Genomic DNA, 18,590 nt, shown 5'->3' with positions numbered 1-18,590 from the left:
CATCCTGTTTTCCACAGGAAACAGTCTTAGATTCAGAGAAGAACACAACACTAAGGGTTTGGGAAATGATGTGTTTTGCTAAATGCTAAATATCAGTTGTCAACAATTCCACCTGAGAGCTAGGACTCTCCCGATCGCACGCAATGCCCCCAACCTTGGAGAATGAGGACAAGCACAGTGAGCGAACCGAGCCACTGCCTCTTTTTGAACCGTAGCTAACAAAGCTTCACTGAAAACTAATTACCCGTATCTACTATGTCCTCCAACGGACGCCTGCACTGCTCAGCACTGTGTAATGAGAATGTGAGAATGACAGCTTGGACTCCCAGCCTCAGATGGCTGAGGGTTTACTAGGGATTGACCCGACCATCTCCCGATAATAGGTCCAAAGCTTAGACTGCGGCACCGCTCAGGAGCCCTGATGTGAGGATGTATTTTTGGGATCATATGGATCTTGAGAAGTCCTGGACATGAAATAAATAAAGGGTGGTCTCAGACTTTTGCACAGTGCCATAAATGTGTTTCGCCGCCATTGTTTGGATGCCCAGTTTTGGTCAGTGTTATTAAAAAAGGCACAGAAACCCCTCAGAAAGATCTGTGGATGTGTTCGGTTATTAGAGTGTGATGTTCTGATAGTGTTCACTATTCGACGTTCCCTCCAAAGCAAGACCCCTTTAACAACCTTTACTTTCAAGCTCATGTGCAGCATCAGCATACAGCGCGCTCTCCTTAAACCCACCCTAGTCATCTTTGTCAGAGATGCTAATGACTCTGGATGAGAGAGAGAGCACTATGTGCGTTTGCTGAACAGACACTTTGACCCGAATCCCATCTCAAATTAAATCCGATGACGGCCCGTGCTCATAAACACGGTAAAGTCCGACAGCTTAATTTATAATTGAGAGTTAAAGCAGGGCCTCCGAGGTCTTCAGAGACGTGTAAATGGGGTCGGGAATGTAATAAATGGCTCGTGAGGATGCACCTCGCTCCCCTTTAGATACCGCAAGTGCTGAAATCAGCAGGGCCTGATGGGGTGGGGTTATTGAGAGGCTTCAGCAATTAGCTGACCGGCAATGTCTTTTATCTACTCTCGCGTCCTCGCCGCTCTCGCGGTTGTGTCAGGGACCTGCCCGGCCTTTTACAATATCGATGTTGATAGTTCCATAGAGCTTGTTTTTCCTAAATGAGCCTGACACAGCAGCGTTTATTCATTTAAATCCCACTTAAAGGCTGCTAGTGCATTGCTAAATATCATTAAACCTTAGTGAAGCTTTAGGCTTATGTTACACCTGGGTCACTTAAGACCACATGATCGGGAGGGTTTGCATGTGGTCATTATAAACACAGTGGAAAGAGCCTTTGGAGTCTGCCCTTTCTCATACATGGGGAAGCATGGGCTTATCTCATTGTTTAAAGTTTGTGCTATCACAGGTCAAGCCCCACGCACTCTGAATAACTCAAGAGGGACTGTTCTTGTCAGGAAGCCTCCAAGCTGGAGGTGTAAGGTGGCACTCACCAGAGGTGATCTCTTGAGGGGGAGCTAACCGGCTAACCACTCCCCCGCTTAAGGGCAAGGCCAACCCCAATAAGGGAGAAGTGGTTAGACAATATGAATGGATGAACGAATAGATGGATTGTGATCCATTACTCCACAGAACACAGCTCCATTGATTTGCAGTCCAAGGCATGGGTGATTTATCCTCTTTCCTAGCCAATGTTTTACATTAGGCTTGGAGACCTTAACCTCATGTGATCCGGAGCGCCCGGTTCTATCAGTCAGTGTTTTTTCTGTGGAGACTGTACCAACTGTGTAGACCGCACAGACGGTGATGGAAACTGTATTTGAATTATACACCAGTCACAGAGTCAGATGCTGACACCTTCGTATTCAAGCAAGTGTTTACACCTCAGCAAAGCTGTGACATTTTAGACGTAGACAAACAAACCCGCAGTCAGAGTCCGGTCAGGTTTCCCAGAACGTTAACAGCGCTATTACTTTGAAAACAAGGACATAAACAACCAGCTTTGAGGCTAAAACAAAGGTTAAAATCTGTCAAACGTCACATTCCTCGGTCCAGTATCGCTGCTCTTTCATCGCAAGGACGCCAAACACAGACCTGGCTCTTCTGGTCTTTCGCTGCTGGAATAAGCCGAGATTTGGCGCCAGTGACCTCTGGTGTGGTCACTGTTTGGGATCTGCACTCACTAAGAGCCGCAGGACTGTCTGCTCCTGCAGGAAAGTGAGGCAGGAGAGGATTAAAGGCGGATGACGGATTTATACGCAGGACTCTTTCTCCCAAATTTCAGTTCTTAAACCTTTAGTAGCATACACCCATCAGCCATAACATTACAACCGCCTCCTTGTTTCCGTTGTTGTCCAGTTTTTCAGCTCCACTGACCACACAGGAGCTTTGTTGTAGTTTTACACTTACCAGCTGTGGTCTGTGTTGCTGTGCATACTTCTTTAGCCCCCTTTTAACCTGTTCTTCAACGCTCAGGACCCCCACAGGACATCTTAGTGTGTATTGCCCTGGTACAAGTTCAGACCATTGAAGAACAGAGTGAAAGAGGGATTTACAGTGGGGCTTAATGCTGGAACATTTCTGTAAGGACTTGATTGCATATTGCCACAAGAACCTTAGTGAGGTCAGGCTGCTGGATGATGTTGGATGATTAGTTCTGGATCAGAAACAACGCTGATCCAACACTGAACACTGGTCCCCTGCTCCACAGCCCAGTGCTGGGGGGCTTTATAGCCCTCTCCTAGACGCTTGGCACCGGGCACGAACGGCCAAGGGTGTTATGACCTGTTATAACAGAGACTTTGTGGAGTCACTGCTCCATTAAATAGTCATTACAGCTGTGAGGAAACAGGACGAGTATGACCCTCCTGGCAAAAAAAGGGCCTCCAGAAATGGACACATCCATCATAATTACACCTATATCAGGGTCCGGTGGGGCCGAGCCGCAGGGCTGACCCGGCGTGGATGAGGAGAGTGAGATTGAAGTGAAATCTCAGGGCAGTGTGGGAATAGCTGTGAGTTGCGAGTGAGCCTGTGTTTTAACTGAACATATGTAACAATAGCTTTTGGCTTGTGTCCATTTGTCATGTGACCTGCCGTCCATCTCAAAGAAGAAGACAGAAATAGCTGGACATGGCCCCCTTTCAGTAGTGGTGTCCATCACTGACGCAGACCATTGGATTTCCGAAGATCGCTTCATATCGAAGCTTGACACAGTGTTGTTCTTTTTCCATTTGTCAGTGAGGAAGCGTCCTCAGTGGTCAATGGACTGATGTAGTGGTCTGCTCTGCGGCATGAATCCCTCATGATCCATGACCCCTTCACCTGCTGCCATCTGTACAGCCCCGCCCCCACACCCCCCTCTTGCCGACCCACCCACAGAGACTGCTATTATTAATGATGACCGGTGGACTGCGCTAGGAAACATGGAGATGAAATAGTGTGTGAAATCCACACCTGTTTTGTAATGGCTCCACGCTGGTGGCTCCGTGAAGGCAGCTCCGCCGGTGTGGCTCTTTCCCCGGACAACGCCGTGTTCACAGGCCACGTTTTATTGGTGAACACCGGGAGATGGAAGTCCAGGCATCAATCTCCTGGCTGACAGCTGGAGAGCACCTCTGTGTGAATATGATGGATGAGAAGAAAGGCTTTCGCTAGGCTAGGCTAAGGGCCAGTAGCTCGAAATTGGATCACATGACTCGATTCAAAACAGCCTACTTTCTGAAAATAGTTTATCAGCTGCTCGTGTGTTCAGGGCACACATCAGCGCTCCATCATCTCACTGCTGTAGAGCCTAGTCCCTTGGAAGATGGAAGATCTTGGAAGATTATATCTGGCTGCTTCAGGATTGTATTCTGGAAGTAGGACCCTAGCTATTCTTCTTATTAATAATTTATAATCTAAAGATTTCTAAACTGAACTAATTTTTCAAAGATTTTAAGATATCTTTTGGAAAAATATCAATCAAGGTCCTATAACTTAAGCAGTGAATTCATCTATGTATTAGTATTACTGTCCTTAGGGACTCTCTCTCTCTCTCTCTCTCTCTCTCTGAGTTTGTGTGTGTGTGTGTGTGTCAGGAATATATTATGCTGTGGACCAAAACCCGTTTTCACATTTACATTGTGGGCTCTTCTATTCCTTGTGGGACCCAAATGGTGTCCATAATGTAAATCATTCAGTTTTGAGGTCAGGGTTAAGTTTAGGTTTAGAGCTAAGAGAAGGATTAGTGTTAATTTTAGGGTTAGGGTTAAGGCTAGAGCCAGGATTGTGTTTAGGGTTGAGGTTAGGGCAAGGTAAGGGTTAATTATACATACCACAGTATTAATGTCCTCACAACGCATTAAAACCCATACCCATGTTGATCTCCATAGGTTGCTCGAGTGTGGGTGTGTCTATGTGTCTGTAGCTTAAGTCCCGCCCCTTCAAACCTACTTTACTCTGACTGGATGCAGCCATGTGCCCCTCTGTGGTCACTGTTGCCTAAAAAGTGATGTTAATCCAATATACTTTTTATAAATTCATAAATGTTTCCTCACCTTTTGCTAGTTCTCTGGTCTGTTTTCACACTGGAAAAAGCTCCTGTGTTTATACAAAGCCCTGGCTCAGTAATTGGGAAAGGGACTAAGTGGCTCTGTCCAAAATGGTTCAGGTATTTTCTCTGTGCATCGCTGGCTGAACAATAGCTGGAAAATGGCATCTAAAGAAGTTCGGATTGTGGAGAGACCACAGAATGTTGAAAATAATGATGAGGGTTGAGTAGGGTGACCAGATCTGAGATGGTGAAAAAGAGGACACGTCTCCGGGGGGGGGTGGACGACTACTGATGTGCAGACTGACCGATTAAATGTTTACAGAGAAGGTTATCGACCAATAACGGTAGCTCTACAGTCAGACCGTCCAATCAGAAGATTTTAGGCTACTTAACCACTCCCCCTTCTCACTCAAGCGAACCAATCGGAGTAGGGGAGGGCGGGACTAGTTTGTGAACGAAACTTCTCGAAGACCAGCTTCTTACTCAAACATACAACTCCACCTTTAAAGCCGCAGAGCAGCTCAATAAAAACAAACCAGAGTGGGAGCTGTTTGCCGTGAGAACAGCAGTTCCCCAGAATCATCTGTGTTGCCTTTAAGATTAAAAGTGGCTGTTATGACACTGATATAATTCTACCTTCATTGATGTAAATAGCTCTCACACATCTCAGACCTAATGAGGTAAAAAAACCATATGTATTTCCGTTTCTCCTCGTACTGTTGTAGAAGTTAACTCCGCCTACATCAGCCTCCCTCCCCCTGTTTGTTCTGTCTAGGAAGGGCCTATCTGATCATACCTGATAATAAAGAAAAACAAGAGAAAATCTAATCTTCTCCCGCCACACGATGGTCTGCCGCAGCCTCAGGAAAGGAGGGAAATCATGCTTTAATTCTGCCTTCAAATGACTGGGCCATTAACAAAGGTATCATATAATCAGCAATGTGACTGTGTGTATTAATAAAAGTAATTGGGCCCTTTTTATTATTATTTATTTTTTTATTTAAGCTCTCATGTGCTTTCAAATGTTAATGCATTGCGCTGGGCAGGCTGATATTACGGGCACTTTATGGATCATTAGACATCAAAGCACATAATATTTCTAACCTTAAGCTCTGCAATATTGCAATATTTCATAGAGAGGACTCATTTAAATGATACCAAACTGGAGGGTATTGGGGTGTGTGTGTGTGTGTGTGTGTGTGTGTGTGACTGAAATGATTTCTGCTTTTCTGAGTGTGTATTGTGAATATTGTGTGTATAGTGTGTATAGTGTGTATAGTGAGTATAGTGTGGATCGTAAATATGATGTTTATTGTGTGTATATCGTTAGTACAGTGTTTATAATTGGTATAAGGGCTATGGTATGTATCATGAGGATAATGTATTGTGAGTATAATGATTATTGTTAGTACAGTGTGTATAGTGTGTATCATGAGTATAGTGTGTATAGTGTATATTGTGAATATACTGTGTATTTTTGAGTGTGTGTACCATGAATTTAGTGTGTATAGTGTATATTGTGAAAATGGTGTGTATTGTTATTAGAGTGTGTAGTGTGTATCATGAGTATAGTGTGTATAGTGTGTATCATAAGTATAGTGTGCATTGTGAATATGTTGTGTATTGTTAGTATAGTGTGTACAGTGTGTATCATGAGTATAGTGTGTATAATGTATATTATGACTATGGTGTGTATTGCTGTTAGAGTGTGTATAGTGTGTATCATGAGTATAGTGTGTATAGTTTATATTGTTAATATGGTGTGTATTTTTATTAGAGTGTTTATAGTGTGTATCATGAGTATAGTGTGTATAATGTATATTATGACTATGGTGTGTATTGCTGTTAGAGTGTGTATAGTGTGTATCTTGAGTGTAGTGTGTATAGTTTATATTGTTAATATGGTGTGTATTTTTATTAGAGTGTGTTTATTGTGTATCATGAGTATAGTGTGTATGGTGTGTATTGTTATTAGAGTGTGTATCATGAGTATAGTGTGTATTGTTATTAGAGTGTGTATCATGACTATAGTGTGTATTGTTATTAGAGCGTGTATCATGAGTATAGTGTGTATGGTGTGTATTGTTATTAGAGCGTGTATCATGAGTATAGTGTGTATAGTGTATATTCTGACTGTGGTGTGTATTGTTATTAGAGTGTGTATCATGACTATAGTGTGTATTGTTATTAGAGCGTGTATCACGAGTATAGTGTGTATAGTGTATATTGTTATTAGAGTGTGTATCATGAGTATAGTGTGTATGGTGTGTATTGTTATTAGAGTGTGTATCATGAGTATAGTGTGTATGGTGTGTATTGTTATTAGAGTGTGTATCATGAGTATAGTGTGTATGGTGTGTATTGTTATTAGAGTGTGTATCATGAGTATAGTGTGTATGGTGTGTATTGTTATTAGAGTGTGTATCATGAGTATAGTGTGTATGGTGTGTATTGTTATTAGAGTGTGTATCATGAGTATAGTGTGTATAGTGTATATTCTGACTGTGGTGTGTATTGTTATTAGAGTGTGTATCATGAGTACAGTGTGTATAGTGTACAATCCCACAGCTCATTCCTAGGGTTTTTGACCTTAGGCTCATGTGCAGCTGCTCACGAGCGTCCCATTGCTTTTCCTACTCTTCTACAGAGATTATACAAACTGAATTTGGGCAACTAACCACCTGTGTCCAAAGATTAGCCGAACACACTAATTACAAATGGTGTCTACACACTTTTGGACGTACTGCACAGCACGCGCACACACTACGTCTGTGAAAATCCCCTGAATACAACCACCACAAGGTCAGCGCAGGCCTGAAGAACCATCAGAACCTAATCACCGCTTTTCCCCTTTTCCTTGTTGCCTCCTGAAATTGCCCATTTTCTCTCGTAATTCTGTTTCCTCTCTCTCCCCTCGTTCTCGTATTGATTAGGCAGGTCGCTGGATCGATAGATTGCTGTAGATCTGAGGGATTGCTTTGCGGCCGGGTGGTACACATGTCCCCCACCCCCGCGACCAGTGGTCCATCAAAGCCCTCTCCAAACACGACGTCTTTCTTCAGGGTTACACACAGCTCTTATGAATAACATTAGCAGCGTCCAGTGGAGAACCTACTAAAGCTGTTACACATTTAACCACACGGGTCAGAAGAACGAGGGGGCGCGTGGTCAGTGTCCGTATACTTTTGGTTCTCTTAGTAGTAGTTGTAGCTAAAATGAAGGTCGAGCCCATGCTGTCCTCTGCTGCGTCCTGTGGAGGAATAATTGATTAATAATTAAGCAGCTAATTAAAGTGCGAACGGTTCCTCTCCTCGTTCTGACCACTGACCACTCTCTCTCCGCCCCTGTCCCTCCGCTTCTATTGGACAGGGCCGGCCCCGTAATTACAGTCAAACGTCCTATCTATTTTTGTTCCCTTTCACTGTTGTTGCTTTAAACGTCACAGCTTGTCTGACTTCATCTGCTTGCCGCAGCGTGGTTGGACACTCTAAAGCTCTTGCTGAGCGACAGCTTAACGTCGGCCCTCCCCATCCCCCCCGCATCTCAGTCACTTTCTGATGACTGAAGTGACACCAGTGCTCTGTGCTGGAGGACATTATGCAAATGCTAAACTCCCAGAACTGAGGCGTGTCATTGTTGAGTGTCATTGCTGGTTTGCGCCCCACTGCTGATGCCTTATTTTATTTATTTATTTATTTTTTCTGGACGTAATCACGTTATTGTGGACGGCGAGCGAGTGATCCACGTGAATCCAAATGAAGGATGCATATTTCATAAGAGAATTATGAAGAGAGCTGGAGATATAATGCTTTTAATTGTTGTCCATCTTTAAAAGTCCTTATTTTATCTGTAGAGGACAGTGTCCTAAAAATAAAGTCGCTACCTTGATACTTTGTGGTATTAGAAGTCAGAGGTTTGATATGAGACCTTTGAGACGCTGCTAGGATATGCTAATGTTTGCTAGCCTAAATAATTACAACTTTGGGAAATAACAGCAACAATTTATTTCTGATCAGACGTAATATATTAAGATACATCTAACAACTACATCGCTGTCACCTACTGTGTTCTCTTCTGGCGAGTGCTGTTGATCTTGCTACTACACAGAATTCTGGGAAATGCAAGGCAGTTAAGGGCACATCCACACTGCCTTCAAGAATCAGCCAAGTTAAGGAACACTCGACTCTCACATGACCCCTTTCTCAGAGTACTGCCAATGAAGAGCATTTAGGACGTTTCAGACACTGAGGGAATGTGACTGTCATGGTTTCTCCCTCCTGGAGAGGTCTGAACTTGGGTCAGTCCTGCTCTGGCTCCGCTCTGGCTCCGCTCTGGCTCCTCCCTTTCACCACCACACACACCTGTACTCATTTACTCCCTCCTGAATCAACCCTTCTGTTCTGAGTCCTGAGCAAACCACTTTCCACAACTGACCATTCAACCCTCAGTCCATATCCAGCAGCCCCTTTTGATCTTTATTGCTTTTGTGATGTCATAAAAACCGACGTATTTGCATATATCCACAGATTTAGCCTGATCTCTATTTGTACTGAGGTTTAAAGAGTGGTTTTCGGCCTGGCCTGCTTTTATGAGGCACAATACAGGACAGCCAATCAGCACAGAGGTCATTTAAATATATTTACACACATCAGTCGTAAATAAACAGCCTAAGGGTAAAGGGAGGTATGAAAATGGGCGTGATAAAATGAGTTATGGCTGTTTCTTGGTACATAAACCCACACAGAAATCAGGAATGGATCCCTGAGGGAACATACAATATGTGATTACGGAATACGGGTCTTTCATTTACTCTCTTTAAAGCAAAAACCCCTGAATTCCTTTGTCTTGTCCTTGCCCGAGCGAGACATCTTCATCAGCGTTCGGGAACGGATGTTTCGTTCAAGCATGCAATAACAGGGTACAGCGGAAGGACAGGAATTTTACAGCCTATGGATCTCCAGCGTTTAATCTTATTTATTTGATGCACCCTGCAGAAATGGGAAGGAATGACCTTGACGTTCTGCTGCAGAGGGCACCACAGATGTCCTTCATAATTGCTGAATATTATTGTTATCTGTGCCATTGCTGGGCTGGCGTTTAGCTGCAGATCATGAAAACGTTGTAGCTGAATCAGAGAGATTCCTTCCATAAATCCAGCACCGGGATGAGTTGTAGTTGACCTCAGCAGAAAAGTGTGTGTATACACACACACACACACACACACACACACACACACAAACACACACAGAAAGCTACTGTTCCTGGATAACAATCGAACAAACGAATTGTGTTTAAATTAATCAAAGCAATTAATCATAAATGCTTTACTTAATACTTTTTTTTCTGGTTAAAACCTGGGCATCTAGTTAAAGAACAGAACTATCAGAGCATTGCCTTTAGCCTGAACCTCAGCAGGTTACTGAACATTTTGTAGAACACATAATTGTTCATATACGCTGTTGTAACACTGAAATAATGAAAGAAGCAATCGACAGCTGTTTACGCCTACATAGAGTTACTCCACAGAGACATTTAGAGATACTCTGAGACTCTTATTATTTCTGTTCCTTTCTGCAGTGAGCTCAGTGTAGAAAAGATCCTAAGAAATACATTTCAGTAAGCAAAAAAAGGGCGCTTTTGGATGCTGTCAGCTGCCAGTTAAACAGTCAAATGTGTGAGGTGAATGTTTTCACTTATTTTTCTTTTTAAAACCATACAACTTTACAGATTAATACATTGTTACAGAGACGGGGTTTTACTTGTCTATGGAGATTATACAGCGCTGAACCTTGAACCTTAAAGTAGAGGCCGCACAAATGTCATAAAGCAAACCTCATGGGGAAAATTGAATGAAATTAGTGATAAATGTAAAATATTGGCTGTGAAATTTGTGTCTGAGGGTGGTCCTGTTATCTGGAGGAGACTCATACAAGAACGTATGAGAGGGCTATCAATCAGAGAGCAATACAGAGTCATAATCTTAGCTCCAGTTTTGTGCCTCTGTGGCAGATGGAGTCTGCAGTGGCAGGAGGAAAGTGCATGATGTGAATGTGCAATTTTGAATCACTCTCTCTTCTAATGGCCCAAACCCACAGAACTGGACCGTTTCTCTTATTAGGAGAAAATTACAAGCCATCTTTAAAATGGTGGGGCTGTTATGGACTGGCCAGATGAGCCGTATGGATTTTCTTTTTTTTTTTAAAGACTTCAGCAGTCTTTTTGGTGCATTTGTTTATTTATTTATTTATTTATTTATTATTTCTCGAGACGTCACATCACTACTCCTCTGACACTCTGTCTTAGGTGTGTGCTACACTCGTTGCCGAATTGATTTGATTTAAATCACAGCTCCGACTGCTCAGCGGTTTCCTCTTGCATTACCATAACGAACATGCAGGGCTGTCAGCGTACATCAGAAATCCTCTGCATTCTAGACATTACAATACAATACAATACAATACACACATCCCAGGTCATAGCCGACGGTTCTAGATGCAGCACTAGACAGCAGTGTTTCAAGCCTTTAAAGAGATTCAGAGTGAATGGATTCAGCGCCTTAAAGATGCCTGCTTTGTGGACACATGTTCTACCTGAATAAACACCTCAGAAAAGCACTGACCAATCGGCTGAGAGTCTGGGTCACTGTGCCCCATACCAAGCAGCGGCTGTGAAGCAGTGGAACCCTTCTGTGCAGTAATTGAGCTCTTTTCAACACCTTTAGAATGACCAGCACTGGAGGGCTTTATCCCCTTCTATCCAATAATGACCTAGGCTCATGTGCAGCTGCTCCAGGGTCCCATTATAGTACATGCATTTCTATGGAGAATATCTAAACTGTGTGTGTTAAAACTGTGTCCCCAAATGTAGCCAACTTTGCATAGCTGAATTAACTGAGCTTAAAATTGTTTTCATTCATCGTGGGGACTTTATATTTAGCCTAGTCCTAACCCTACAGCTTACCATAGCCTTACTTTAAAAGCTGTTTATACACTCACATAGCAGGGACATTCTTTTGGTCACACACACACACACACACACACACACACACAAGTAAGTATAGTTCATCAGTGTCAGAGAAGTGAATGGGATTATGAGCAAGTGTATAATCCATGGTCAACATTGGAGTCTCCCCTGCTTCACACCCTCACTCTCCCGCAGCTCAACGGGCAGAGCTTTAAAGGGCCAGTACTCTTCATGTGAACTCCACTAGTGTCATTCATTTCTTCACGACCCCTTTCCAACCTTTCAGTAAAACTCTTCTGACCACATGCCTCTCAATGAGTGGGCTACACACTGATGCAAGCGGCTACCCCCAGCGCCCGTGGAGGGGGTTAGGTGCCTTGCTGAAGGGCACCTGTGAATTACGGGAGGAGGACAGTGTTGTTCCTTCACTCCCACTGCCCCCAATTTTCTCACGGCTCATGGGAATGTAACTGGTGACCTTCCACTCCCAAACCTGCTTCTCTAAACTTTAGGCCACGGCTGGCCCTCTTTTGTTGGATCTTAGGGAACCACAGCTGCTTCTTCTTTGCATTTGTTCTTACAGTACATTCCTGCTCTGATGGATTCTGTGTAATTAAATGAGTTACGATGGTCTTTAATGTCACTGTGTCCTTCACTAAGTCGGGTTTATTTCTCCAGAAGGACGTTCCCTGTGGCTTTTAACGGTCAGTGCTTTGGCGAACAGCGTCTGTGAAAGGTACGTTCCACAGTATTTTACTACGTTACTGTAAATACTACTTTATTTTTCATATTTGAATTATGTAAAAAGCAAATACACTACAAAAAGTTCTTATGATATTTATTTATTTATAAATTTTAGTTTTCTGCCACTGTAATTATTATTACAATATTTACTACAATGTTTTATTTGTATTTATTTATTTAAAATATTAATCGGATGTGAAGGACTGGCGCCCCCTCCAGGGTGTGTTCCCGCCTTGCGCCCAATGATTCTGGGTAGTCTCCGGACCCAGAATGAATGAATATTAATCTGTAGTAATTTATTGTGAATAATAAATGGCCACAGTTATAACAATAAAATTATTTGTAATGATGATAATCTCGGGCGGCACGGTGGTGCAGCAGGTAGGTGTCGCAGTCACACAGCTCCAGGGTCCTGGAGGTTGTGTGTTTGATGTGACTGTCTGTAATGAGTGTGGTGTGTTCTCCCTGTGTCTGTGTAGGTTTCCTCCGGGTGACTGTCTGTGAGGAGTGTGGTGTGTTCTCCCTGTGTCTGTGTGGGTTTCCTCCAGGTGACTGTCTGTGAGGAGTGTGGTGTGTTCTCCCTGTGTCTGTGTAGGTTTCCTCCGGGTGACTGTCTGTGAGGAGTGTGGTGTGTTCTCCCTGTGTCTGCGTGGGTTTCCTCCGGGTGACTGTCTGTGAGGAGTGTGGTGTGTTCTCCCTGTGTCTGCGTGGGTTTCCTCCAGGTGACTGTCTGTGAGGAGTTGATGTGTTCTCCCTGTGTCTGCGTGGGTTTCCTCCGGGTGCTCTGGTTTCCTCCCACAGTCCAAAAACACACGTTTGTAGGTGGATTGGTGACTCAAAAGTGTCCGTAGGTGTGAGTGTGTGAGTGAATGTGTGAGTGTGTGTTGCCCTGTGAAGGACTGGCGCCCCCTCCAGGGTGTATTCCACCTTGCGCCCAATGATTCCAGGTAGGCTCTGGACCCACCGCGACCCTGAACTGGATAAGCGGTTACAGATAATGAATGAATGAATGAATGATAATCTCTCTCTGTGTATCTCTCTCTCTCTGAGGTGAGGTGAGAGGTCACTGGATGTCAGCTCCCTCTGGGCTGTTGTCCGGCTGACATAGTGGACATAATGATGTTGAACAGGAAAAGAGTAGAACCTCATTAACTGAACATTAATTACAGACAGCGAAATGAACAGCAAGAGCGCGCGCACACACACACACACACACACACACACACCCACACACACACATATTCAATTAATAAGACTTTATCCAAACACACACATGTTCAATTAATAAAGCATCAGCTGAACTGCTTTAGCGCCGAGGCTGGCGCAGGCTCTGGGCTGATTAGTTAATAGTGGCCTATTAGGAGCCGTCAAAGAACATAACGCTCCAAATGTGACATGTTTTCATTACGGAGCAGTGAACGGAGCGACACGGCCCTTCGCAGACGAGGGGGAAGTGGCTTCTTTACCCAAAACTAAAGGCCATGTCTGAAACGTGGCGCTCTAACAACAATTCACTAACAACAACAGGGTTATTACTGTCCCTTTACAAACCAACCACAGCTGAGGAAAATGTGAAATAGACACGCCCCGGTACCAAGGGAGCAGAGGGTGTTTTAGGTGCCTTCAAGAGCACTTCAGCTGTGGATGTTGAAGGAAAATATGGCATTGTTCCTTTACTCCCTGCTCCAATGTGTGCACACTGCCCCTAGAACACTATTGTGTGTGTGTGTGTGTGTGTGTGTGTGTGTGTGTGTGTTCACGCTAATGGATGGGTTAAATATTGAGGCGCAATTGGATGTTGTACAACGACAATAAAAAACCTAATCTAATCTCTACTAATACCCTTTATTTCAGCTGAAATGTGGGAGGGACACTTTTCCACAAACACAGTGTAGAACCCGGGTTCCGTTTGTTCTCCCGCTGGTGGAACAGGACAGTGCAAAGGCCATTTTACAGCAGTTTTTAAGTGGGTCACTGGAGGTACGTAAATGTGTGTAAAATCACAAAGGAATAAAAAGCGTGAGCAAAGCAATGCAGCAGTTCAGCTTCTGACAGCGCCTACGGTCTCTTAAAAAAGCTGCATCTGTGGACCACTACAGGAGAAACACACACACACACAGAGCGAGTGTGTGAGGGTGAGACATGTGGGCAGTAGTACACTAATGAGACATCACATGGCGTGGGCGCCTGAGGGGAGAAATTACACTGCAAGGGTGTACGGCACTGCTATAAATACAGCCCCCCACTTCCACATCCTGGAGCTTTGTTGGAGACTGAAGGGTTTTTTTCCTGCAGCTGAGTCACCTGCGCCGCTGCGACCAGAGAAACAAACCTCGTCAAAGCCACGATAAAGCTGCAATAAAATAATATGTGTTAAAGCAACAGGTGGTGAACCTGGAAACACCACTATAATGTGGAGAAATCATTGGGACTACAGCATTCATTCATTCATTCATTCATTCATTCATTCATTCATTCATTCATTTCATTCATTCATTCATTCACTCATTCATCCTGATCTGGGATGCAGTGTGTCTGCATGGAATAATTGGGTGCAAGGCAGGGACACACCCTGAACAGGGCATCACACACTCACACATCACACACTCACACATCACACACTTCCTCAAATGGACAGTTTCACACACCCAGTCACTCACCCAATCACTCACACACACACCCAGTCACTCACACACTCACACCTGTCGACAGTTTCACACACTCACCCAGTCACTCACACACACCTGTGGACAGTTACACACACTCACCCAGTCACTCACTCACACCTGTGGACAGTTACACACACTCACCCAGTCACTCACTCACACATGTGGACAGTTACACACACTCACCCAGTCACTCACTCACACCTGTGGATAGTGTCACACACTCACACAGTCACTCACACACTCACACCTGTGGACAGTTACACACACTCACCCAGTCACTCACTCACACCTGTGGACAGTGTCACACACTCACACAGTCACTCACACACTCACACCTGTGGACAGTTACACACACTCACCCAGTCACTCACTCACACCTGTGGACAGTTACACACACTCACCCAGTCACTCACTCACACCTGTGGACAGTTACACACACTCACCCAGTCACTCACTCACACCTGTGGATAGTGTCACACACTCACACAGTCACTCACACACTCACACCTGTGGACAGTTACACACACTCACCCAGTCACTCACTCACACCTGTGGACAGTGTCACACACTCACACAGTCACTCACACACTCACACCTGTGGACAGTTACACACACTCACCCAGTCACTCACTCACACCTGTGAACAGTGTCACACACTCACACAGTCACTCACACACTCACACCTGTGGACAGTTACACACACTCACCCAGTCACTCACTCACACCTGTGGACAGTGTCACACACTCACACAGTCACTCACACACTCACACCTGTGGACAGTTACACACACTCACCCAGTCACTCACACCTGTGGACAGTTTCACACACTCATCCAGTCACTCACACACTCACACCCGTGGACCATTACACACTCACCCAGTCACTCACACACTCACACCTGTGGACAGTTTCACACACTCACCCAGCCACTCACACACTCACACCTGTGGACAGTTTCACACACTCACCCAGTCACTCACACACTCACACCTGTGGACAGTTTGACACTCTCACCCAGCCACTCACACACTCACACCTGTGGACAGTTTCACACACTCACCCAGTCACTCACACACTCACACCTGTGGACAGTTTCACACACTCACCCAGCCACTCACACCTGTGGACAGTTTCATACACTCACCCAGTCACTCACACACTCACACCTGTGGACAGTTTCACACACTCACCCAGTCACTCACACACTCACCCAGTCACTCACTCACACCTGTGGACAGTTTCACACACTCACCCAGTCACACACACACTCACACCTGTGGACAGTTTCACACACTCACCCAGTCACTCACACACTCACACCTGTGGACAGTTTCACACACTCACCCAGTCACTCACACACTCACACCTGTGGATAGTTACACACACTTGTGTCTGTCCCTGTTAGATCTCCCCCTTCGCTCCTGTAGTCCTCACAGACTGGACGACCATGGCCCGAGCCTTTAACCCTGGAATCAAACCTCAATCCACGCAAGTGAGTCAGGGCTGAGTCTACATCACCCCTCTCACTCGCGCTGGTCCTGTTACCTGTCGACGTGGTCCTAATCCGTGAAGCACCTGGTGAAGGATGCCCAGACAGGGATAAAGGGGTTTGTTTAATACCCTGTGCCCAGCATCCCTCGTCCTGAGGTAGCACTGTCACTGACGGAAGAAAGCAAGAAAGAAAGAAAGAGCAAAAAAGAGTAGTGCAGGGCGGTGCGTAATTAATGCTGAAGTGCCCTGTCGGAACGGGACCCAAGGGGTCCGGCACGGCCGAAAAACACCACGTAGAGCACTAAATCCTCACCGGCAAGAGCCCGGGAGCCTCACGGAGAGAGTTAGCATACGCTCACCAGTGCAGCGGTCAGCCAGCGCTAACTCGATTAGGAGATGAATCACGGTGCTAATTCCTTTACCTCACAACCAGGACGCTGCGGTGGTCCCACCAAACGGCTAATGGCTCTCCACCAGTAAAACAGGCCGTGTCAGCACTTCCCGCTGCGCCTAATCAAATGCATTATTCGCAGAGTCTCGCATGATTTATCGAGTGTGCCAGGAAGCACCGGACCCTTATCAGGTTATCTCTACAAATCTGTGTGCTGTGAGTTTATTTGCACAAGTGCAGGAAGACCCCCTCAGTGCACTTCAGAGTGCTGAGTCATTGCTTTCGCATTTTAAAATCACTCTAAAGCAGATTACAGGTGGGTTTGTTTTCTTGCTTTATAACAATTAGTGGCCACTGGTGAGTGGAGTGGACACGGACGCTGACGGAACCAGCATCCATTTGGAGCTGTAACTGTGGACTGTAATTGACCACCCACTCTTACCAAGCGATAGGCCTCATTTGGGGTGTGTGTGTGTGTGTGTGTGTGTGTGTGTGTGTTGACCGACATGCAAAAGGACCTGCTATTTTGATATGACGTGTATAAGGAAATGATTCACGTCGGACCAATACCAGAGCCAGTTTAAAATGATACAGGGAAGTGAGTGCAGGCTGAGATACAGAGAGCCAATCAGAATGCGACTGGCAGAATCCTAACAGTGAGGCCAGACTAGTGCACTGAAAATATCAGACTCTCTGTCAACTTGTGGGCGGAGCATGTGTGGCTGACACCAGGGTAAGGTGTAGGTGTAGTGTTAATGACTTGTAGAGTGGAACCAACGTGTGTGTGTGTGTGTGTGTCTGTGTGAGTGTGTGTGTGTGTGTTGCATGCTAACTGACTAACTGAAGGTGTACAGTGAGTGCTGTGAAGGAGATCTTCTCCTTGGTGCCCTCTGAAGGAGCAGCGAACACTTTTAAGGGAAGAGAGCAGATTTGGTGGGGGTTGAGGGGGGGGGGGGTTCTCAGATGATATCGACAGTTCCTCCATAAAATTGAGAAACTACAAAGGCAGCGGCACTGGCCACGGCGCCAGTGGCAAACGACCGTCATCATTTCATTCCCACAGCCTCTGACGCTAGCCTCCAGCTTTACAGCTCCATTTCCCTTCCTCTTCTTCCTTTATGTTTCTGCGCACTCTGCTGACGGTTTAACAGCGTCAGCCACACACCGTGATTTACACTGCAAACACACACACACACACACACACGACCCAGCCGAGACACACATTAGGTGCTGTCCATGGTACTGATGTTACTTAGCGATGCTCTGGAGCAGCTGCATATGAGCTGTTTCACAACGTGCTGTCCATGGTACTGATGTTACTTAGCGATGCTCTGGAGCAGCTGCATATGAGCTGTTTCACCACGTGTTGTCCATGGTACTGATGTGACTTAGCGATGCTCTGGAGCAGCTGCATATGAGCTGTTTCACAACGTGCTGTCCATGGTACTGATGTTACTTAGCGATGCTCTGGAGCAGCTGCATATGAGCTGTTTCGCAACGTGCTGTCCATGGTACTGATGTTACTTAGCGATGCTCTGGAGCAACTGCATATGAGCTGTTTCGCAACGTGCTGTCCATGGTACTGATGTTACTTAGCAATGCTCTGGAGCAGCTGCATATGAGCTGTTTCACAATGCCCAATATATGCAATGCAAAGCAAAGGCTGGAGGGGTGTAAAGCTTCCAGGACATGACAGAGCAACATGGGTCTCTGTGTCCTGGGTTCCATCCTTACCTCTGGTCACTGTCTATGAGAAGTGTGATGTGTTCTCTCT

Source organism: Hoplias malabaricus, chromosome 16 (genome assembly GCF_029633855.1).
Source record: "Hoplias malabaricus isolate fHopMal1 chromosome 16, fHopMal1.hap1, whole genome shotgun sequence".
In the NCBI taxonomy this organism is placed as follows: domain Eukaryota; kingdom Metazoa; phylum Chordata; class Actinopteri; order Characiformes; family Erythrinidae; genus Hoplias; species Hoplias malabaricus.
The sequence above is the reverse complement of the archived record's forward strand: the minus strand, read 5'-3'. Positions refer to the sequence as shown.